This window comes from Bufo gargarizans, chromosome 10 (genome assembly GCF_014858855.1).
Source record: "Bufo gargarizans isolate SCDJY-AF-19 chromosome 10, ASM1485885v1, whole genome shotgun sequence".
Classification (NCBI taxonomy): Eukaryota; Metazoa; Chordata; class Amphibia; order Anura; family Bufonidae; genus Bufo; species Bufo gargarizans.
In genome coordinates, this window is record NC_058089.1 from 77,022,569 (window position 1) to 77,046,462 (window position 23,894).

Below are 23,894 nucleotides of genomic sequence, written 5' to 3' on the forward strand. Positions count from 1 at the left end.
TCTCGGGCCTACCAGAGAAAATTATTTTTGGAGCCCAACCCTATATCATCAATAAAGTCTGATAGGTTTTTGATTCAAAGAAATAGACCCTAGTAGCAAGTGATTTTCTCCAAAAGCAGATCCAATTAGGATTTTTTTCTGCTTGAACTTTGGGACCTATTATGGTGTCAGACCCTGGGTCTTCCGACGCTGTCTAGACCTTTTAATTCATCCCACATTTATTCCTTTCTTCCAATCAGTTTCCAACACATTGTCTTAGGTAAGATACATGTGTAGGCTCAGCACGCCGTGGCTCTGTTTGACAGCAGTGGTCACATTAACATGTAATCCCCATAGATAAAATGAAATCACACTCCTGCATGGTGCACTTTGTTACGTGTGACTTCCATTCTCCTACAAAAATTCTGCAAAGATTAAAAATGGAACAAGGTTTAAAGAGTCGCTGCAAGAACTAAGCCTAGAAGTATAATATACAGCCCAAGAATATGCGGTGGGAAATGAAAAATGTAAGGAACATGGTCTCCTTCACAGTTTTCACACATTTCCAGTCAGCAAGCAGCTCCCTGAGCTACGCCATTGTCTCCAGTTCATTGTGAGGAAGAACATATGTACACCTTATGAATAAATAATTATACTACAGGATGGAAGAAAGAAGAATGGCAGAGGGAGCAGCGGAATACACTGGGGGGAGATAAGTGTGAACAATGCTTAGTATTGAGCAGTGAACAGAGGCCCCTCTGTAGGATGAAACCGCCTCCTAGCATGACATACTGGTCTATATTATCCGGCTCTGCAGCCCGGCCTGTACTGTATACTGAAATAGCCAAATATAAATAACCCTGCAAACCGGTAAACGCATGACTGGGAGCTCACGTAAGACCTGCTTACATTACTGGAGCTACGGTATACAAAACGCTGCATTACAGGGATACCTTTCTTCACAAAGAAGCCATAATGCTACACTGTGTATGCGTCCTCAGAAGAATACAGACAGAAAATGTGACACTAATATGAAGTCATTCCAAGAAATGACCACGAAGGAACTGCAAATAACTAGGAGAATAATTCACCATGAAAATACAGTGACTGCCAAGGAAGATTTAGGACTCCAGGGACCAGATTGGGTTTCAGGACTACAAAACCCACAATGCACTGCAAGCTCGCAGAGCGTCTGAATGGCCGTTGTGCAATGCACAGATTACAGGGTAATACTGTCCCTATAAATGACAGCTCGGACTCCCTCCCATGCATGTGTCTCTCCCTTGTGTCACTCACCTCTTCCCCTCCTCTCTCCTTCTCTCTCCCCACACATCCTTTCCCCCCCTGGCTAGGTCTGTCACTTCCTCTGTCTGTTTCTGCTCTACATGCCCCTTTTCCTCTGTCATCTGAGCGGAAATTCGAGAGACAGAAAAGAAGAAAAATGACTTTCAGAAGTGGCAAAAATAAAACTACAGCTGTGGACCGCTCCCCGGACTTCACTCACTAGATGTAATCCCCACAGTAGTACAATGTAACATGTGCCGAGCAAAGGCAGGACCCAGCAGCATATCCAGCGCATAGCCACCACCTATGGAGGACTATTGGGCAGGCATGACATTTGTGTGACATATGTATAGCTTTAGATATGATATATTGTATCTACAAGCAAGTTAACCAACGACTTCCTGTGCCCACTGCCGACTTGCATACAAATCCAGTGCTATGGCCAAGCATGATGTGTCGGTCAGGCTATAGGCAATGGTAGCACAGAGCTGTCTGCCGGAGCACATGCAGCATATCCCAGGCATACACACATATAAAGGACATGTATGTGTGCGGTCGCTGTCACCTACCTCTATGACCATCTGCTTCTCTCTATGATCTGTGCCTCTGCTTTGTCTCTCCACTCCCCCAATCCCCTCTTTCTCTCAAACAGCTGCAGGCTGCTGCTGCTTCTCTCTGTCAGTTTCCTCCCATCAGCATCTCCTCCTCTGACCTCTCTCTTCCTCCACCCCCCTTCCACTTCCTCACTCCCTTCCTCCCATCCTCCCCCTGAAGGGTGTCACAGTGAATAACCTCTCCTTCCTCACACCGGCTGACACATCACTGATTTGTTTTGTCCCTTTTACAAAAGTCTGACGGAGTAAGAGAAATGAGAAGAAGCAGCAGCCGCAGTGTATATATGTATGTGTGTGTGTTGTATACGTCTTCCCAACGTCTTCCCAACGTCTTTATCGCCCATAATCCTGCTTTAGCCAAATCCTCATGCCAGCTGAGTGACAAAGGCCGTGCAGGAAAACAAAGTCGCTGGCTTCTCCCCACCGTGATAGACTATCCTGCTGACATTTATGAACATTAAACCTGACAACAAATTGCGACAAATCAAACAGTTGTTACAGATAGCAAAATAAAATGGTGCCTGTGATTCCTCAGTGGAAGAAAGTGATTTCTCTGTAAACCTCTACTCCAAAAACATAGGATGTTAGGGCTGTTTGAGACCAGTGATGAGCGGCAGGGGCAATATTCGAATTCGCAATATTTCGCAAATATTTGGGCGAATATTCGCCATATATTTGAGAATTCGCAAATTTGTGATCTCCATACAATTCGCATACAATTTGCATAAACTGTTATTTAGAAAAAAGGGAATATTTGCGATTACGAATATATTTAGCGATATTGTAAATATTAGCAAATTCTCGAAATGCAGATATTCGCGATTAAAATTCGCAATTCGAATATTCGTGATCAACACTCTATGAGACCTGGAGAGAGTCGGGCAGATTATCGCTAAGGAGCGTTTATAGGAACGCTCGTTAGCGATGATCCACCTGTAAGTGCTGCCAATTGCGCAATGAATGAGCAAACGCTCGTTCATCAGGCAATCACAATTTATAAGCAAGCTAAACACTCATCGTTTGTCGTCTAATCACGGTCTGCTGCCAGCAAATGATTCTGTATGGGGAGGAACAATGGCATTAGCGATCGCTCCTCCCCATACTGTGGAGGAGATTTCTGATCGTAATAGCAGCAGTCTCCTTCACTGACGAGCAACAGTTTCCTTCCAGACAATTGAAATGCTGATCTGCAGGTCTAATGGAGTGGACCGGTTGGGCGCTGCCAATGAGACCTGCTTGCGATAGCTTTGTTTATTTGCTTGCACACAGCAGGGATGTATGATATTAGAAAAAATGGTCTGCTGTGTTTTCCATACATAGCGCCACCCTTGTCCATGTACTGAACGTGGTATTGCAGCTCAGCTACATTCACTTGAAAAATGTTGAAAAAATGTAGTTATCTATGTGTCTGTTTTTAACCTTTCTAGGCTCAACATACCCCAATAAATCATCAGTTGTGATACTGTGTGTGGGGAGTTATGTCATCGCCCAGCGCTTGTGATGTCAGGTGCTGCCTGTTGAGTGTATTGCCTGCCAGCATGTTGCGGACACATCTGTGCACTGTATGTGTGTTAGAATAACAATAAATGATGTTTTCACTCTGATGGTTCCCTGGTTGGTCTTTGTTCACACCACCACACTGATGATGTGTTCCCCCACCATAAGACCATGAAAGCTAATCAAGCTTTTCTGCTTTAGGGCTCATGCCCAGGAACGTAAGGAACATGTACCCGTGCTGCAGACTGAAAATAGTTGTCCACAATGCATGGGTACAGGCCGTGTGCACTCCGTGCTGTGGATGAGGACCCTGCGATCAGCAAGATACGGCAAAAGATAGGACGTGTCTTATGTTTTGCGGTGTGGAGGCATGGACCCAAAAGATCATGGAAGCAATTTGTAGTGTTTCTGTGGGCTTCTAATCCATACCTCCACTCCGCAAAAGATAAGGCTTCATTCACACGTCTGTGGAACGCGGTCCGTGAGATACCGGACTGGCATCCTGCATCATTGGTTGCTATGACGCCGTGCGCTTTGTGCCGCCGCCGCAGTACAGTAATACACTCATATGATCTATACAGACATGTGCTATCTTTGGCCGTATATTGCGGACCCATTCAAGTTAAAGGGTCCGCATCCGCAGCACGGAGTGTACACGGCCAGTGCCCGTATATTGAGGACCCACCGTTTGCGGTCCACAATACAGACACAGAGCCCTTATGCTTGTGGACATGAGCCCTTAGGGTGTAAGCAAAAACCCGACCAATTTAGCAACAGTGAACAGTGAGTCTCTGAAAATGGTGAGCAACTAAAAGTGATGCCACAGTGTGTGTGTGTATATATATATATATATATATATATATATATGTGTATTTTAGGAAAAATGTTTTGCTATTTTCTTTACAAATTGTTGCTCTTTCTCTCCTCCCCCATCCCTAACCTCTTGAACACAATGACAGCAACAGCAAACAATGTCAGAGTGACACTGACATATATAGCGATGGGTGAGCACGTGGTTCATGGTGTTAACAAACACTGCAGTAGATTTATCAAAACTGGTGTAAATGAAAGGTGGAATCTGATTGGTTGCTATAGGCAACTAAGACAGTTTTCCTTTACAGCAGATTTGATAAATCTCCCCAAGTGTCTTTAAAAACTCACAATGCTGCTGCATGTGTTATACTTTTTTGTATTAGAAAGCTTCCAAAAATTATCTCTTGAAATTACATCTCAAGAGGGGCAGATCCTGGCCCTTGTTTATACACGTACGTTAATGTCAGAAGAAAAAGTGGCTTGTTTGGCACAAGCATCAAAAAATTATGCGTTAACCGGAGCAGAATGACTGCCTGTATTTATATACGGAGAAGGTTTAGTTGTTAGATGAAAGAGCGGCTTGTTCTGAATGAGCCTGTTAGAATTTTCCCTTTTGATTTGGAGCAGCAGTACAGTATGGATGTAGAACAGGTAGGGTAGTAGTGGCATGTGTCCACAATAGTAGTGGCAGCAGTAGCAGCACAGCATGGAATAGACAAGGCACTGGATGTGTGTGCAGCTGTTTAGGGGTAGTAGTAGTAGTCACTGCTGTGTAGCAGTAATGGAAGTGGCAGTATGAATAATGGAAGTGGCAGTAGGGAAATTAGCAGCAGAGAGTAGCCACTGCGGCAGCAGCAGCCATACTGTACAAAACATGATGGTAAGCAGGCAAGCAGCAGATCTATTTGTTGCCCTCAGCCCGAGGGTGTGAAAATCCTCCCAGATCAATAACACATTTATTTTGACAAAAGTGATTTTTTTTTGTACACTGGCGGAGGACAGCTTTGTCCATTTGTGTTTCACAATGCCACCAATGAAAACCCTCTCTGAGATCACACTGGAGGCTAGACAAGACAGTACAGACAGAGAAAACTTGGCCAGTTCCATTCACTATTCCAATCTGCCTCCCCAAAAGTCTATGAGGTCAAGAAACAGGGTCTGTGCCAGGAAAAGGCCACAGACATTTAGAAAATGAGACAATTTTAAATAAACATCATACAGCAGAATACAATTTTGGGGAAAGGTGTGGAACATACCACTATGGACACTTGGCCAAAAGTCTCAGTGATGGGATTTGTCAAAAACTGCTGCAGATGGTGTAAAGAAGTTTTCAATTTTAAAGAAGAGTTATGTTTCGATGATAGCACAGAAATAGGCCAGCACAGACACCTGGACAAACATCTCAGTGATGGAATGTGGCAAAAACTGGAGTTGATGACATACTGTAGAATTCAATTTGACAGAAGAATTAAATTTTGGTGAAGGCACGGAACTGCGCCACATTTACAACTAAGTGGTACAGCAACAATTGCACCACCAGCAACTTGGCCAGGAGGGAGTTCAGCCTCAACACAAGCTACTTGCTGTCGAGAATAGTTTTCTCGTGACCACACGTTCTGTTTTGGATGTCTCACAATTGGAGCGGAAGACAAGGAGAAGGAGGATTCTGATCAGGAGAAGAAGTAGCTGATGATGACAAGGACATTGTACATCTTGGAGATGGCTACTACAAAGAAGATCCGGAGGAGGACGTACTTGTTCTGATTCGGAATGCTGACCAGTATTTTCCCACAGGATCCGTGATGCCACATATGCTGCAATACAGCCCTGGTACCTATGTTTTTGGTTGAACTCCCATGGCTTATTTTATTCCTGCAGCTTTTGCACACAATTTTTGTTTTGTGTGCCGGCCTTGTACAGAAAAATACCTATACAAGAGTTGCTCACAAAGCTTTAGGCAGTCGAGCTTGGCTTAGGTATTACATGTTTTGAGCCTGCGCCCACAATATCAGCAGCATCATCAGTTTCTGAGCTGACCAGAATAGAAGCAGATCTGCCAGTTTTTGAGAGGTTGAGGCCATAAGTTGCCTGTGCTCTTTAATGCCGCCTCAGCCACCGCCATCCTTCTCTCGACCCCAATGTGACTTCCAGGTCCTGTCAAACACACAATCATCACTTTTATCAGACCGTGACATGTCCTCGTGGGCTCTTTGCCCCCTCCCAATTTTCTGCTCTTTTGATATCATACCTTACTGTCCCCACTGTGTCTACAAGTCCCACTACTACTACTACTGGCCAGATGGCTGTTGCTTCTACTGCTGCTGTGTACATTCTGACTTTGGAAGGACGAGGACAATTTACTTTTACAGTGTTTGCAGTAAAATTTATTTGTAGGCATTTAATAGCACTGGTTTAACAATAACATTTTTGTACTATAAAACACAATGCACCTATTAACACCAATATAATGATGCAGTGTTGGTGGTGAAATTTATTTGAACTACTGTATGTATGCATTTATCCAAGAATAATACAGACCTCCCAGAGAGGCCAACCTGCGGTGGTGATCATACTTAACTGGTCCCCACTATAGGGTTAAGTATCTGTCGCCCACAGGCAATGCAATGTCTCCTCTACATCCAATATAATAATGCAGTGTTGGCGGTGAATTTTTTTTTTACTCTGCGTTTAATATCACTGGTTTGAAAATAGCATTATTGCTAGAGATGAGTTGACGAAGTGGAATTCGATCCAAATCCGAATTTCCTCAAGCTTTGTGGTAACGAATTGCATTTTTTCCTAAAATGGCTGCTGCACGTGTAAGGACATGGAGCAGGGAACGCTGGAAACGAGGGATCACCCACAATGCCATGCATTCAGCCAATCAGCAGCCAGCCAGCCCTGTGATGTCACAGCCCTATAAATAGCCTCAGCCATCTTGGATTTAGCCATTTTCCAGTATACTTAGTGCAGGGAGAGACGTCAGCAGGCACTAGGGACAGTGGTAGAAAAGACTTTAAAACTTTTATTTAGCTGTATAGAAGTTCACGGAAAGGATAGGGAGGAATCATTCCACAGTATTGAAGCAGAACAGGGTTCAGTAGGGGAGTTTACAGCCTGGGTAATAAGAACAATCCTATTACACCTTGCTGCACTGACTGGGCATTCAAATTGCCATAATACAGCTCTGTAATTCCAGCCAACCGTTCTTGTTATTGGGGTCCAAGTGCTGTTTGATACAGCCGTTAACAGGGTTTATTACAAGAAAATATTTCTATGTCTTATTTGCCTTTGTGCGGTGCAGTTATATGTTCCACAGCATTTTTTTACTTGTATTAGTGGGGAAAAAAGAGCTTATTAGCCATTGTGTGGTGAAGTGAGAAAATTACAGCCCTTTTTGGCATGTATTAGTGGCAAAAAATATATATATTATTTGCAGTTCAGCAGTGCAGTTATATGTTCTAAAACCCTTTTTGGCTTGTATTAGTGGCAAAAAAAAAGTATTTGCCGTTGTGTGGTGAAGTGAGAAAATGACAGCCCTTTTTGGCGTATATTAGTGGCAAAAAAATATATATTTGCCATTCAGTGGTGCAGTTATATGGTCTAAAGCCCTTTTTGGCGTGTATTAGTGGCAAAAAAATATATATTATTTGCCGTTCAGAGGTGCAGTTATATATTCTAAAGCCTTCTTTGGTGTGTATAAGTGGAAAAAAGTTAGGGCCCATTTGCCGTTCAGTGGTGCAGTCATATGTTCTAAAGCCTTTTTTGGCGTGTATTAGTGGAAAAAAAACGACTTATTAGCCGCTGTGTGGTGAAGTGAGAAATTACAGACATTTTTCGGGTGTTTTAATTTCCTTTTTATTTATTTGATCTAACAGTATATCAGACAGAGAAGTACCAGGTCCTGCAAAAAGGAGGGGCACAGGCCTAAATGTTTAAGGCGCAGGCACAGGTCAAGTAAGGGGGCATGTCAGCAGGAGTTGTAGCAAGAGGCCTAAGCTCCTAGTGTCATCTAGTGGTCGTGTCTTGACCAGCAGCCCAGCAGTTCTTGAATGGTTGACTTGGTCATCCACTTCGTCCCAAGTGACATCAGACACCCTCAGCCAAGAGGTCATGGGTTTGTCAGACACAACCCTTAGTTGGCATGGCCTGGGAGCAGGCCCTGTGCCCTCACCTGTCCTCAACCTGCCTCTGTCCTAATTCTGTTCCCTCAGCCAGACAAGTATTATATGCTGTGGGCTCAGCTCCTCTATACAGTGAGGATGAGCTAATAGAGGACAGTCAGCAGCTACTGGCCAGCCAAGATGTGGAGGAGACATCATCCGCTTCCTCCGGTAGGCGGGCAAGTAGTGATGAGGAGAGTGGAGTAGGAGCTAGTGTTGCGAGTGGTCAATCTCCTGACCCAGAGACTGTTGAGGAGGACATCAGTGATGTGCAGACAGTACTTGATGATGATGATGTAGCTGATCACACTTTGGAGCTGGGTGAATTAGGGACTTCATCATCATTGGGAGAAGAGGGTGGCAGCTTGCCCGCGAGGCAGCGGCGGACCCAACAAGTCGCTAGCATAGCCGGGAGTCAGCGGGGTAGACCAACCGATTTGCAGGAACCTACCTGCCCGGAAAGTAGTGGTGCAGGGGTTCTCGGAAGCAGCAACAGTAGCAGTCAGTCAGTGCAAAGTGCTGGGAGTAAAATCACCTACTCTGTGGTGTGGCAGTTTTTTTGCACTTCAGCCACGGCATCCCCCAACATAGGCTGATATGCAACTTTTCCACCCATTGGAATTCCACCCTCCATATGTTGGACCAACTATATGAACAGAGAAAGGCCATAAACAATTTCTTGATGCTAGCTCAGGCACTTTGAGGAGGCCATGTTATTTGTCAGTCGCCAGGACTACGGGATGAACAACGTCATTCCACTGCTTCATGTCCTGGAACAGATGCTGGTAAATCTGGCTGGTCAGGGGACTGGAGACGTGGTGCCTAGATCTCACATGAGCCCTGTGGGGGCTGAACTGGAGGAGGAGGACATTGGAGCACAAGCAATGTGTAGCAAAATGGGTGTTTTTTCTACACAGGTGACAGGAGAGGAGGAGCAGCCAGGAGAGCTACAGGGCTATGAGGAAGACGAGACAGAGGAACCATACACACCATGGCAGTATGCAGTGGAGATGGAGGCAGGGAGCCCCTCCGAGTCACTTGCACAAATGGCCCGATGCATGCTCACTTGCTTGCACAGTGACAGTCGAATTATCAGCATTCATCAGAGGGATGACTTCTGTCTCTCCATCTTGTTGGACCCTTGCTACTGGTCCAAAATGTGGACCTTTCTTTACACCTGTTGAGAGGGATAACAAAATGAACTAATATAGAGACATTCTATGAAGTTAGTTGGCCGCTGCCTATCTGCACCATCGTCCACCCTCTTGCAGGTCTGACAGCGGGGGGGGGGGGCTAGTGAAAAAACTACTCACCAGCAGCAACTAGACCTCGAGCAGGACCTGAACCTGCAGGTGGTGGCATACCTGCCAACCCACATTGAAGATCTGCTGGACTACTGGTCAGCCAAACTGGATTTGTGGCCGCAACTGGCAGAGTTTGCCCTGGAAAAGCTGTCCTGCCCGGCCAGTATTGTGGCATCAGAGCGGATGTTTAGTGCGGCAGGGGCCATAGTTACCCCAAGAATAACTCACCTGTCCACCCAAAATGTGGAGAGACTGACCTTTGTCAAGATGAATCAGGTATGGATCAGCCAAGATTTCCACCCACCAATTCCTGATGCATCAGACTAGATCATCCATGCTGCCAGCCCAACACTTTGACAGAAGAGACCGGTTTCTTCTGGTTACCTGCCTCAGCTACTATTCTGATGCTGCCACCCACCTGATGCCATACATCTGATGCAAAGTGCTCCTTCTTTCACCCACCATCTTCAGCTGGTATTGCCACCTCCCCACTCTGTCAACAGATCACTCTGTGGTCTCCTGATGCTGCTGCCACCTCACCATTTAGGTCTCCTGATCCTGCTGCTGCCACCTCCACACTGTCATTCTGCCACCCTGTGGCCTTCTCCTGATGCTGCTGCTGCCGCCACTTCCACACTGTCATTGTGCCACTCTGTGGCCTCCTGATGCTGCTGCTGCCATCTCCACACTGTCATTGTGCCACTCTGTGGCCTCCTGATGCTGCTGCTGCCACCTCCACACTGTCATTTTGCCACCCTGTGGCCTCTTCCTGATGCTGCTGCCACCTCCACACTCTGTCATTGTGCCACTTTGTGGCCTCCTGATGCTGCTGCTGCCACCTTCACACTGTCATTGTGCCACTCTGTGGCCTCCTCCTCATGCTGCTGCCATCTCCAGACTCTTTCATTGGGCCACTCTGTGGTCTCCTCATGCTGCTTCCAACTCTCCACTATGTCATAGGGCCCCTCTGTAGACTTCTCATGCTGTTCCCATCCTCCCCACTTCATGACTAGGCCACTATTTTGCCTTTTGGCCTGGCTGACATCATCATTTATTTGTCACTTCTTCTGATCTGTCAGAAGAAAGGAAAAATGAGATGCACAACGGATCCTGTCTATGTAACAGCTGTAAGGCCTGCATGACATGGTCCCTATTTTGCATCAGAAATAGCTTATGATTTGGTAGCCAAAAGCAGGAGTGGGTAGAAAACACAAAAGACATGCAAATATTCCATTCACATGTCATCTTTGTTTTGAATTCACTCCTGTTTTTTTTGGCTTTAGCAAAACTGATGGATTACTGACCAAATACTGAATGAAAGCAGATGCTTCACAGACAGGATACGTTTTTTGGGGGTTATTGTTCTGACGGATCAGAGGAAGGGGAAAATCTGTGACGTCAACACAAACTTACTGCTGACACCCACTCCACTCTGTCAGGGGGGGGTCTTCTTGTATAAGCATTTAATAGAACAGGTTCTGTAGAAATCTATGTGGAATCAGTGAATTGGTGTAAAAGTAGTGCGCACTTTCACGCTATAGTACAATCTTGGGCCTCTGCACGGTTCTTTATACCTAGTGCTAACATTGATTTGTAAGGCTGAATTCACACTTGAGTTATTTGGTCAGGTTTGGCCCCATAACTGCCCAAATAAGTAAAGTGTGCAGTGATTCTAAGAGTGACGCCAGTCATCTACATGTCATACTGACTCACAGTATTGTTTCACTATAACAGCAGACTCCCTATGCGTGCAAGGCACGGTGTTCTACACCACTATAAAGGCACTTTGCAGCCAGGAAATGCAAAAACGCCACAAATACATTCGGATCGAACCATATTTTTTTTTCGGAAAATTTGGCGAATCAGTCAAATCGAATTTTGGAGAAATTCGCTCATCTCTAATTATTGCCATAAAATGGTTTTGCTATAATGCAGCACATTTAATAATACAGATGGATAAAATGCTATTAAAAAATGTGCAATAGCTTAGCGTTTTCTATAGAATGCTATTGGGGTACTGTACTATCAAAAATATACTGAGGTTTTGAAGAAAAAAAAAGCTGCCTTTGTTTAAATGATTTTTTTTTTGTTGCAAGGGATTGAGTTTATAATGTAGAACTGCTAGGCTGAATTGCTGCAGGAGCAAGCAGCTTCAAGCACAGTGTGTCCAGTAGTGATGGACGAACATCGGCGGAGACGATTCGCGGAGGGCCCCATGCACTTTAATGGCAGGCGAACCTGACAAACCTTCAGGTTATATTTGCATCCAGCAAACACTAACTAGAAGTACACAAATAGTTCCACAACATGGACAGTGATATACCAGAGGGAGATCATTGGCAAAAATTCCCACAAAAAATATGTATTTTAATCAGGGGCCAATTTTATGCATCTTAAAGGGAAACTCTCAAAAATGTGCCCTGCCGAAGCCTAGAAATTTTTTATTTCTCATCGGTTTGATGTATACAAATGTGCAGCACTCCACATTTTTATATCCTGCAGAGTCGATAAAAAAAATGCGTATGCTAACGTACATTTTTTTTCTACCATGGAACTGTATGCTGAACGGACGCCACTGTACGGCATCAGTCTGAGGAATCTGTTAACGCATACATTTTTGGTATGCATTAAATTGCGTCTGTGCCGTGCAATTTACTGTCCCACCCGATATGAGTGGTATTTTCTATAGTTCTCTCTTCTCATCAGTTTAATCCCTGTTATGTCCCCAATCTGGGGTCCATTTATTAAATGGATTTTTCGAACGGGGAGATGGTTAAAAAAACGCTGGCTCCCTCCCCTTTGTTTGAATCCACGCCACGGTCACTGCGTCTGCGCCGTGCAATTTTATTGTCACACCCGATATGAGTGCTATTTTCTGTAGTACTATTCTCATCAGTTTAATCCCTGTTACGTGACATCCCCAATCTGGGGTCCATTTATTAAATTGATTTTTCGAACGGGGAGATGGTTAAAAAAACTGCTTCTAAAACCCAGATCGCTGCCCTCCCTATCGTTTTACACACACACTACTGCCCTCTCCTTCACTCCCCCCCCCTCGATTCCCCAGTCCCCCACCTTCCCTCATCACACCTCACCATGTCCACACAAACCCCCCCCGCCTTGCCCGCCGCCCCCGGCACCCACTGTCCCTCCTCACGTTCCCTCTTCTCTCTTTTCCCACCCACCTCGCCACCATACTCTACATTTGCCACAGTTCATCCAGCTCCATCCCATACCCCCCCCTTTTCCATCACTACATCCCTTCTGCCCACCTGCCAACCACCGCGCCAATTCAGGTTGACCTCATCCCCCTGTGTGGTCCAGTCTAGCCACACCACACATTACCCACAAACCAATCACAACATCACACCACATCATGTCCTACTCCCACCCCACCACCCCCACCACTGAATTATCCCCCACCCTACATACATGCCTTAAACTAGCCACCACTGATTCATCCCCCACCCTACATACATGCCTCAAACTAGCCACCACCAGCCACCATTGTTTACCCCCACCCTATTTACATGAATTAAACCAGCCACAACACACCAGCCCCAATATCACATCATGACCCATAAAAACGTCCCATCACAGCCACCCCATCATCACATAACAGTACACAGTGCCAGCCTCTCATTTCCCCTTCCCTTCCTGCGCTGCCCACAAATCACTTCTACACATTCCCCTGCCGCCCAGCGCCTGCCGAGCGGCATTCACGGACGTCACGACCCCGCCCCCAGCACACCAGCTGATCGGCGCCGCCAGCGATATTTATCGTTCCCGCCTGACATCACTACCACGCTCCCGCCATTTTTCATGTATATAATTATGCACCTTTTAATGCTTAATGCACGCACACAACTCTCTAATATTCTACTGTATAATGCATGTCCACACCCATCTAACCAGGTGGGGATACTTTTTTGCCTCCGGCACTTTTTTATACCCTTGTTTTAGACTTGATAAAGGAGTTATAAACTCCGAAACGCGTTGTCTACTGAACAATAAAACAGCTATTTCACCAAAAGTCCACTGGCTGAGATCGTCTTTTGTGCGCCAAACAAATACCCTACTGTGTGCATCCGCACACAAACCAGCAACCTCTCCCTTATAAGCTGTGTAAAGCATATTTTTTAGTTTGGTTTTGAACTGCTGCATCCTTTCTGACTTCCGGTTATTTGGTAACATTTCCACCACTTTCTGCTTATACCGGGGGTCTAGTAGCGTGGCCACCCAGTACAGGTCGTTCTCCTTCATCCTTTTTATACAAGGGGGTCCCTCAACAGACATGACAGCATGAAAGACCCCATTTGCACAAGGTTGGATGCCGAGCTACTCATTTACCGTTCCTCCTCCTCACTGATGTCATTGACGGTCTGTTCTTCCCGCCAGCCATGTACAAGACCACGGGTCCCAGTTAGGTGACAACAACGAGCACCCTGGGATGCCTGCTGTGGTTGGTCTTTCTCCTCCTCAAAGCCACATTCCTCCTCTGACTCCTCTTCCTCATACTCCTCTTGCAGCGTTGCCGCAGGTCCGGTAAGCGATGATGACAAGGCTGTTTCTGGTGGTGATGGTGACCACAACTCTTCCTCTTCACGCTCATCTACAGTCTGATCCAGCACTCTTCGCAGGGCACGCTCCAGGAAGAAAACAAATGGGATGAGGTCGCTGATGGTGCCTTCGGTGTGACTGACTAGGTTTGTCACCTCCTCAAAAGGACGCATGAGCCTACAGGCATTGCGCATGAGCGTCCAGTAACGTGGCAAAAAAATTCCCAGCTCCGCAGAGGCTGTCCTAGCACCCCAGTCATACAAATACTCGTTGGCGGATTTTTCTTGTTGGAGCAGGCGGTCGAACATTCGTAGTGTTGAATTCCAACGTGTTGGGCTGTCGCAAATCAAGCGCCTCACTGGCATGTTGTTTCGGCGCTGAATGTCTGAAAAGTGCGCCATGGCCGTGTAGGAACGCCTGAAATGGCCACACACCTTCCTGGCCTGCTTGAGGACGTCCTGTAAGCCTGGGTACTTAGACACAAAGCGTTGTACGATGAGATTCAACACATGTGCCATGCACGGCACATGTGACAACTTGCCCAAATTTAATGCCGCCAACAAATTGCTTCCATTGTCACACCCCACTTTCCCGATCTCCAGTTGGTGTGGGGTCAGCCACTGATCCACCTGTGCGTTCAGGGCGGACAGGAGTGCTGGTCCGGTGTGGCTCTCTGCTTTCAGGCAAGTCAACCCCAAGACAGCGTGACACTGTCGTATCCGGGATGTGGAATAGCCCCTGGGGAGCTGGGGGGATTCAGTTGATGTGCAGCCAGACGCCGCAGCAGAAGAGGACTCAGCCGAGGAGGTTATGGAAGAGGATGGAGTAGGAGGAGTAGAGGAGGTGGCAGAAGGCCTGCCTGCAAGTCGTGGCGGTGTCACCAACTCCGCTGCAGAGCCACGCATTCCATGCTTGGCAGCTGTCAGCAGGTTGACCCAATGAGCAGTGTAGGTGATATACCTGCCCTGACCATGGTTTGCAGACCAGGTATCAGTGGTCAGATGGACCCTTGCCCCAACACTGTATGCCAGAGATGCCATGACTTCCTTTTCAATCAATGAGTAGAGGTTTGGGATTGCCTTATTAGAAAAAAAAAATCATCCGGGTACCTTCCACTGTGGTGTCCCAATAGCGACAATTTTTTTGAAAGCCTCAGTATGGTAAAAGCTGGCGGGCTAAGAGTTCCGTCAAGCCAGCTGTCAGACGCCGGGCAAGGGGGTGACTCTGTGACATTGGCTTCTTACGCTCAAACATTTCCTTTACAGACACCTGACTTTGGGCAGATGAGATGGAACTGCTCAAGGTGAGAGGCGGAGTGGCGGGGAGGAGGAGGATGGTGGCTTTGAGCTTGTGTGCTGCTTCTACTCGTCATCATGTGTTGATCCTATAGGCGTTTGTGATGTGCGATCATGTGCCTTCACAAAGCAGTTGTACCTAGGTGGGTGTTGGATTTCCCACGACTCAGTTTCTTTTGGCACAGGTTGCAAATCGCATCGCTGTTGTCAGAGGCAGAAACACAAAAAAAATGCCACACTGCTGAGCTTTGCAATGGCGGTATTCTGGTGGTGGAAACAGCATGCGTTGATTGGCGTGCTGTCTGGCTGACCCCGGGTGACGATACATGCTGTCTGACTGTGCCACTAGCTCCTTGTGACGACCTCCTCCCCCTGCTTCCAACTCGTCTCCTCCTTCTCTCTGTCTCCCCTTCTGAACTTTCCCCTTCTTCTTCTTCTCTTCGAGCAGGCACCCACGGACACATCGTCATCATCAACCACTTCACTTGTATCTGATACCTCAGCAAAGGAGGTAGCGGATACAACATCATCATCATCATCATCACACTGTACGTCCATGTGTGTAATGCTGCCTGACTGAGACATATCCCTGTTATCTACATCCCCTGGCAATAATGGTTGCACATCACTAATTTCATCCAACTGATGTGTAAATAACTCCTCTGAGGGATCAAGTGAAGCGGCTGTGGTGGCTGTGGTGGTAGTGGTGGTGGTGGCGGCGGGCGGGAGAGTGGTAACTTAAGAGCAGGTGACCAAAGCTGAGCTGGAGGAGGATGGTGCGTCAAGGTTCTTAGCGGAAGCTGTTGAAGATTGGGTGTCCTCTGTAAGCCAGTCAACTATTTTCTGAGAATTTTTGGGGTTCAGGGTACGCGGCCTCTGAACACTGGGCATTATTCCAGGGCCAGTGGAAATCACAGCACCACAAACACGACGGCCCCTGCGGCGTGACCTGCCTCTGCCTGTCATTTTTTATTAGATAAGTGTTACTATGCGTGCAAGGTACTGTTCCAACCTATATAAGTTGTGGGCAGTGGGCACAGTACAGTCTGTGTGGGCCTGACACACACGGGCTTGCAAATGTGATTATATCACAGAAACATTTTTAATATAATTTTTTTTATCTGCAAGGTATTTGGGTAAATGACACCCTGTAACGGTATGAGTGCAGGCCTAGCCACTTGCTAGTGGGCACAATACAGAATGTGTGGGCCTGACGCACACGGGCTTGCAAATGTGATTAGATCACAGAAAAAATTTTATTCAAATTTTTTTTTCTGCAAGGTATTTGGGTGAATGACACCCTGTAATGGTATGAGTGCAGGCCTAGCCACTAGCCAGTGGGCACAATACAGAATGTGTGGGCCTGACGCACACGGGCTTTCAAATGTGATTAGATCACAGAAAATTTTTATATATTTAATTTTTTATCTGCAAGGTATTTGGGTGAATGACACCCTGTAACGGTATGAGTGCAGGCCTAGACACTAGCCAGTGGGCACAATACAGAATGTGTGGGCCTGACGCACACGGGCTTTCAAATGTGTTTAGATCACAGAAATTTTTTATATATTTTATTTTTTATCTGCAAGGTATTTGGGTGAATGACACCCTGTAACAGTATGAGTGGAGGCCTAGCCACTAGCCAGTGGGCACAATACAGTATGTGTGGGCCTGACGCACACGTGCTTGCAAATGTGATTAGATCACAGAAATTTTTTATATATTTTATTTTTTATCTGCAAGGTAATTGGGTGAATGACACCCTGTAACGGTATGAGTGGAGGCCTAGCCACTACCCAGTGGGCACAATACAGTATGTGTGGGCCTGACGCACACGTGCTTGCAAATGTGATTAGATCACAGAAAAATGTTATATATTTAATTTTTTATCTGCAAGGTATTTGGGTGAATGACACCCTGTAACGGTATGAGTGCAGGCCTAGACACTAGCCAGTGGGCACAATACAGAATGTGTGGGCCTGACGCACACGGGCTTTCAAATGTGATTAGATCACAGAAATTTTTTATAAATTTAATTTTTTATCTGCAAGGTATTTGGGTGAATGACACCCTGTAACGGTATGAGTGCAGGCCTAGCCACTAGCCAGTGGGCACAATACAGTATGTGTTGGCCTGACGCACACATGCTTGCAAATGTGATTAGATCACAGAAAATTTTTAAATATAATTTTTTTTTTCTGCAAGGTATTTGGGTGAATGACACCCTGTAACGGTATGAGTGCAGGCCTAGACACTAACCAGTGGGCACTATACAGTATGTGTTGGCCTGACACACACGGGCTTGGAAATGTAATTAGATCACAGAAAAATGGGGTTACTGCATCTTAGCTCTCATTCTGTTCAATGAAGATAAACTGCAGTAACCCAGTACGGCCACTACACTCTGAACAGAGCTATGCTTTCTGCTCCAAAAAGTTAGTTCCTGAGCTGGAGGCTGCAGGAAACAGCTGACTATGGGGAAGGGGGTTTGTCCCACCCTCGCCAATCGAATATTAACAACCTATCCTGAGGATAAATCATCAAAATCATGAGCCTAGAAAACCCCTTTAAGAGTCTGCCCACTGTGTTGTATGGGAGCTGAGTTGCAGTATACTGGCACAGTCACTACACAGTAAAAACAAACAATGCAAATAATAAAGTAAATACAGTAGTGACATACTCACTATAGAAGATATAATGCTAATGCTGCATTGTAAATGTGAGATGCTTGGCAAATACATTAAATCAATTGTGCTCATCATACATGTGGAATCTGCATTCTCTGAATTTAATGGAGGCCAGTATGGCACCAGTGGAGGTAGTACTATCACACTGAGAACGGTGATAAACACCCACTAATACAGCAGTCTCATTATATGGGCCTTCACCCTCTCTCAGTGTGATTTATGAGGTTATATGCGGCTGATTTGTTGCAGAATTTCCATTTAAACCTATAGATCCATTCACCCCCTGATGATCCCACACCGTGGGGGAAACGCGTTGGGGTCCAAGTGTATCATTCATTTGGTCCATATATCTATTCTTGGTGACCACAAACATCCATACAATAGGGTGTTTTTTAATAAGCAAGTCTTGTGCATCATGTACCTTTTGATGTCTCTACATCATTAGGGGTGTATACATGCTGCACTACTTTTGTGTTTGTTTTGTCTTGCTGTCCATGTAGGTCCTCCACTGATAGGCTTTCTTCTAGCAGCGAACCAATAAGGGTTATATAGGAGCTGTTAGCCTTAGGCTCGAGGACAGAGAGTCCCCACCATTAGGGGCCGTCCCTGGGCAAAGGGTTTAGTCTAGGGTTCATAATAGGGACATTGTCCCCGCCCATAGCTAACCTACATAGCCCGCTGTGCGGAGTTACCCACTATGGACAATCAGTATATGTCTTGAGATTATAAATAAAATATTGAAGTAACTGTTATGTGGAAGGGTTAGTATTTAGTATAGGTTGCTGTCCTGAATAGATCGCCTTGTCATTGGCGGAAGGCACAAATGATTTTGTACAAAATTTATTTTCAAAGAATCTCACATTTATAACGTAGCATTAGCATTAGTACATGGCACTATTGCATTTACTTTGTTATTTGTGTTTGCAGAGTGCTGCTGCATTGTGTTTTTGTGCTTTCAGCCATGGCGACGTGCACCTGCGCACTGGGATGTGCTTACTAACCCCAACTTTTTTCTTTGCAGCCACTACACAGTGGTTGGAGATTTGACATCTGATCAGTGGGGGGTATGGGATGTTGGACTGGGACCATTCTGATATAGATGACCTAAGAATTTGCCATCAATATCTAAGTACCAGAAAACCCCTTTTAAGATATTCCTGTCTGGAACATTGATGGCATATCGCTAGGATTTGCCATCAATGTCAGATAGGTCATTGTCCCACCTATTACTTGGCCTATTTTACACAACAGTAGAATCATGCAGCAAAATGAAGGTGCATTTCTAGAACATCCTAAGCCATGTTCTATTTCAGGCATGCCATCACCCTTTATTAAATTCCCTATCAGTATATCTTTTGAGTGTGGGAGAAAACCAGAGCACCCGGTGGAAACCCAAGCAAACACAGGGAGAATATACAAACTCAATACAGATATTGTCCGTGGTCGGATTTGAACCTAGGACCCAAACACTGAGCCACCGTGCTGCCCTTTCCTGCTAAGCTACACCCCTTATGGAACTACCATGATTAATAAAGGTCTGGATGCCTGCAGGCATCACTAAGGAGAGGTAAGTATATACAGTATGAATACCAGTACAACAGAACTCAAGCTGTATAAATCTCTGTGCATGGGCCCCATAGCAGCTGTGTGGCATGCTTACATGGAATATATGCCACTAGGCTAATAGTGCACCCTATTATACCCACAGTAACAGTACTTTCTTATTGCCAGTAACCACTGTAGGACTGGCCCACTAGAACACCAGAGGATCCTCCCAGGCTCTGGTACCATAGTGGGCTCTAAAGACCCAGTAGAAAAGAACCCATTTGGTGCCAATCACTTACCCCTGTCACTTACCGCTTGGCCTTTGGAGCCAATCACTTACTCCAATAAGGTCTATTTACTTGAATCAAATCCTCAGCAATAGTGTCAAATTTATTTATTTACTAAGTAATTGTGCTCTAAACAGTATTAGTGTCCCCTTAGTGCTCTCCTGACAGTAATATTACCCCATTACTGTCCCTATACAGAAACAGTGCCTTCTTTGTGCCTTCCTCACAGTAATTGCACCCCCATAGTGACCCATACACATTTAAAGTGCTCCCTTATTGACCCACACATAAGGCAGGTGAGAATGATGACGTCACAGCGTTACCCTGGCCTGTGTCAAGTAAAACTATAAATCTCCATACACAGGCAATTCTAAAAATTCACATATGTGATCAATATATTTAGGGTCCTATTACATGGGATAATGATGGCTAATAAACAATCAGCAATCGGCGATATACGTTGACCAGAGCTTGTTTAATGGGCCTTTCAGATGTAACCTAAAAGAGGTAATAACGATAGTTAATCTCTCATTCACTATGTGCATTGACGGCAGCACATTCCCTATGCACACCGAGCAATGTGCTGCTAAAAAACCCGCTGATTTAGGTGTCCCATCTGTAGAGTCCTGGAGCAAGGGTACTTTGGAGTCTGGACATTTGTGGACATTTGTCCCTATTGCTGATATGCAAAGCCATGAACTGACTACCTTAGTGCACTGTAAAGGTTTAAATTGTGATTTATGCTGTTTGCACTTATACTGTTGTATTGCATTTTATATGCTAAACTCTGTTCATCTGCACTGCTATTGCACTGAATTGTGGAAAGAGTTAATGAACAACCAGCTCATACTAAGAGACTTTGGGAATTTCCAGCATGTGCGCTGAGAAGCTAGTAATTTCACACTGCTGTCATCAGGGACTATGCAGAGGTCAGTTTTGGAGGGAAAAGACAGACACAGTGAACTTTTTATCATCTGGTTTAGCTCTGTCAGACTGGTATTTACAACTGAAAACTGATTAGTCACTCCCATTGACTTGTATTGCAGCCCAATACAGGTCTAGGACAGCCTTTAACCCCAACCGTGTTTCTGTTCAGATTCCCCCTTCCCACTAGAAGGTTCTAGATCAGTTACAAACTGTATAAAAGTAGAGCAGTCAGAGCCCCTAGTGGTCTACACATAAGGACCACTGTTTAGTAGGAGAAGCTCTGCCAACCTACACAAGTGATCAGAAGAAGATGTTAAAATGCTGCATTAACAGCCCTTTGACTGGCCACTGCACATAAAAGTTGTGACTACCCGACGAACAAGCATTTTGCTAATTTTGTGGCTGATTGGCGACACCTTTACATGAGCCAATTCATGTTTGTAGGAACATTCGTTCCCGATAATGGCCCAATCCTCAGTGGGTGTAAAAGAGACCTTAGTGAATTCTATTTTTATAATGCTGGGCCATCAAAAGTGCTACAATCATTTGTGTCTGATAAACTAAATGTTTCAGATTAAAGCTACCTATACATACTAAACTAAATCTACTGATTTCTAAAGGGCTGGCCGATCATCTAATCTGTATGATGGGGTACCAACCTTCCCTTCTGGCAGATGTTAGGGGGAGAAGGATTGGGCTGATCCTTTTCTTCTCCCTTCTGTCCATACAGAACACTGAGTGGACATGTGTAAAGGGAAGGTGGTTCAAATGCATAGCTGTCGGTCAGATGTGTATTGAGACAACAGCTTTCTGAAGTGTATGGCCAGCCTATGAGTTTGTAACTGTACTAAATCCTCTCTGTTGTCATGAAAACTGGGCCATTATTAGTGTTCCAGTATGTGCTGATAATTAAAGATGAAGCTATCAGTCTCTCTCTTACCCATTAGTGTGACAAGATGAAACAAAGAACCTAGGTTTGGAGCTTGTGCTTCTCCATTGAGAATTACATGTCAGAAGAAAAATGCTGTGGATTTGTTCTGTTCCAGGGTTGGAGACAGTGACAAATAGAAGATTAAGTCACCAAGAGGCTGCACTCTCCTCACAAGGTGACACCAAGATAATTGAGCATTTTTCTCTGCTTTTTGACACAGTCACACACTCAGGAGAGAGATACTTGACCATCTGTGCTCAGCCCCATTGCTTCAAAAACTAAACAAAGTGAAGGCAGAAATGGAAGCTAATTTTGCACCTGCAGAATGAAATGAACAGCAGGAAGCCACAAGCTTATGCACTGGTTACATCGGTGAGACAGCGCAAAGCAACTGTGACCTTCTTCAAGTATAAAACCCTCAGTGAACAATTTACCTTTCAAAACCCCTGATCATGTCTGGTCTCATCACCACTTGCATGTCTGTCTCACATGGCCTTGCACTGTGGTAGCGACCACAGCTTCCTCTATTTCTTACCGGCAGCCCACCCCCTGTGCCTGCAACAATCACATCCTGAGAGCGCCAGGAAGCATGAAACAATGAGAGAGAGAAAGGAGGGGAGCAGCGGCAGCATGGTGTGTGTCAGTGGGACAAACATCCTGCAGCCACCATCCTCATACACCCCATTATTATATTATTTTACTGAAACAGTGGTTGAAGCTCTGAACAAGCTTCCAGCAGATGTGGTTGGAAAATCTACAGTAAGTGACTTTAAACATTCCTGGGATAAACACATGTCTATCCTAAGATAACAAAGAAATAATGTAGGGACAGACTAGGTAGACCAGGAGGTCTTTTTCTGCAGTCAGTGTTCTATGTATTATCAAGACAATTGTTACTTATTACAATTCTTCCAAAATACTACTACACTTCCCAGCAGTAGAACCCCCGGTAGATGCTGTCAGAGGATCACTGCTGTGCTGACTATAACTGCTTCATCCTGCCACATAGGCATTATCTGAAATGAGAGGCATTTCTTCACTGACAAAACTAACAATAAGCATTTGTTGAGCATGCATTCTTTTATCTTTTAGTATTTGTATATTTTGTTTTTAGAGATATTTCAGAGAATTATTGATCATTTTGGATCCTAATGATAACTGTAACATTTTCTGATATGAGCCTACTGTATGCTACGTTATTCTTTACTAATCCAAGGACAACCCTGTCACCAACTTACCTGTCCAGGCTCCAGCATCACAGTCTGGGGCTTGGGCAAGGACGCATGTGTCAGACGCGCTACTGGGCCAAGCCTTGACACATGGTGCAATTATTAAGTTATCAGTAATAGCAGTGTGTTACAGAGGCAGGGTGAAAAAAAAACATCTGTTTTATATAGTGCACATCTAGGATTATAGGTGCATAATGGACTGTTCATTTTAGGCCAGAAATACGGATTTTGCTTACTGGGGTTAAAAAAAAAACTCTAATATACTGCACATCTGGGATTAGAGGTGCATAAGTTACTGTGAAATTAAGGCCAGAAATATGGCTTTCTCATACTGGGGCATACTGGGGTGAAAAAACCCCATCTGTTTATCTGTTTCATACAGTGCACATCTAGGATTATAGGTGCATAAGTGAGTGTCACATTTAGGCCAGAAATACAGCTTTGGCATACTGGGGCATACTGGGTGAAACAAACCCCTCTGTTTCATATAGTGCACATCTAGGATTATAGGTGCATAAGGGACTGTTCCTTTTAGGCCAGAAATACGGCTTTCGCATACCAGGGTGGAAAAAACACTGTGTTTTATATACTGCACATCTGTGATTATAGGTGCATAAGTTACTGTGAAATTTAGGCCATAAATACAGCTTTTGCTTACTGGGGTTAAAAAAAAAAACTGATATGCTGCACATCTGGGATTAGAGGTACATAAGTGAGTGTCACATTTAGGCCAGAAATACGGCTTTGGCATACTGGGTGAAAAAAAACCACTTTGTTTC

At 45.1% G+C, this 23,894-nt stretch overlaps 1 protein-coding gene across 4 annotated transcripts in view; it reads right to left on the minus strand.

The window, feature by feature from the left end:
* SIPA1 (signal-induced proliferation-associated 1) overlaps nucleotides 1-22,383 on the minus strand; it is a 125,480-nt gene extending 103,097 nt beyond the window's left edge. For 3 of the 4 annotated variants that reach the window (XM_044269437.1, XM_044269432.1, XM_044269436.1), the window contains exon 1: nucleotides 1,833-1,952. The gene's annotated coding sequence lies outside the window, so the exon portion shown is untranslated. Of the gene's footprint in view, nucleotides 1-1,832; nucleotides 1,953-22,320 lie in introns of those variants that run through there. The other variant, XM_044269435.1, reaches the window with a different exon arrangement.
* Between the last annotated feature and the right edge of the window lie 1,511 nt (nucleotides 22,384-23,894).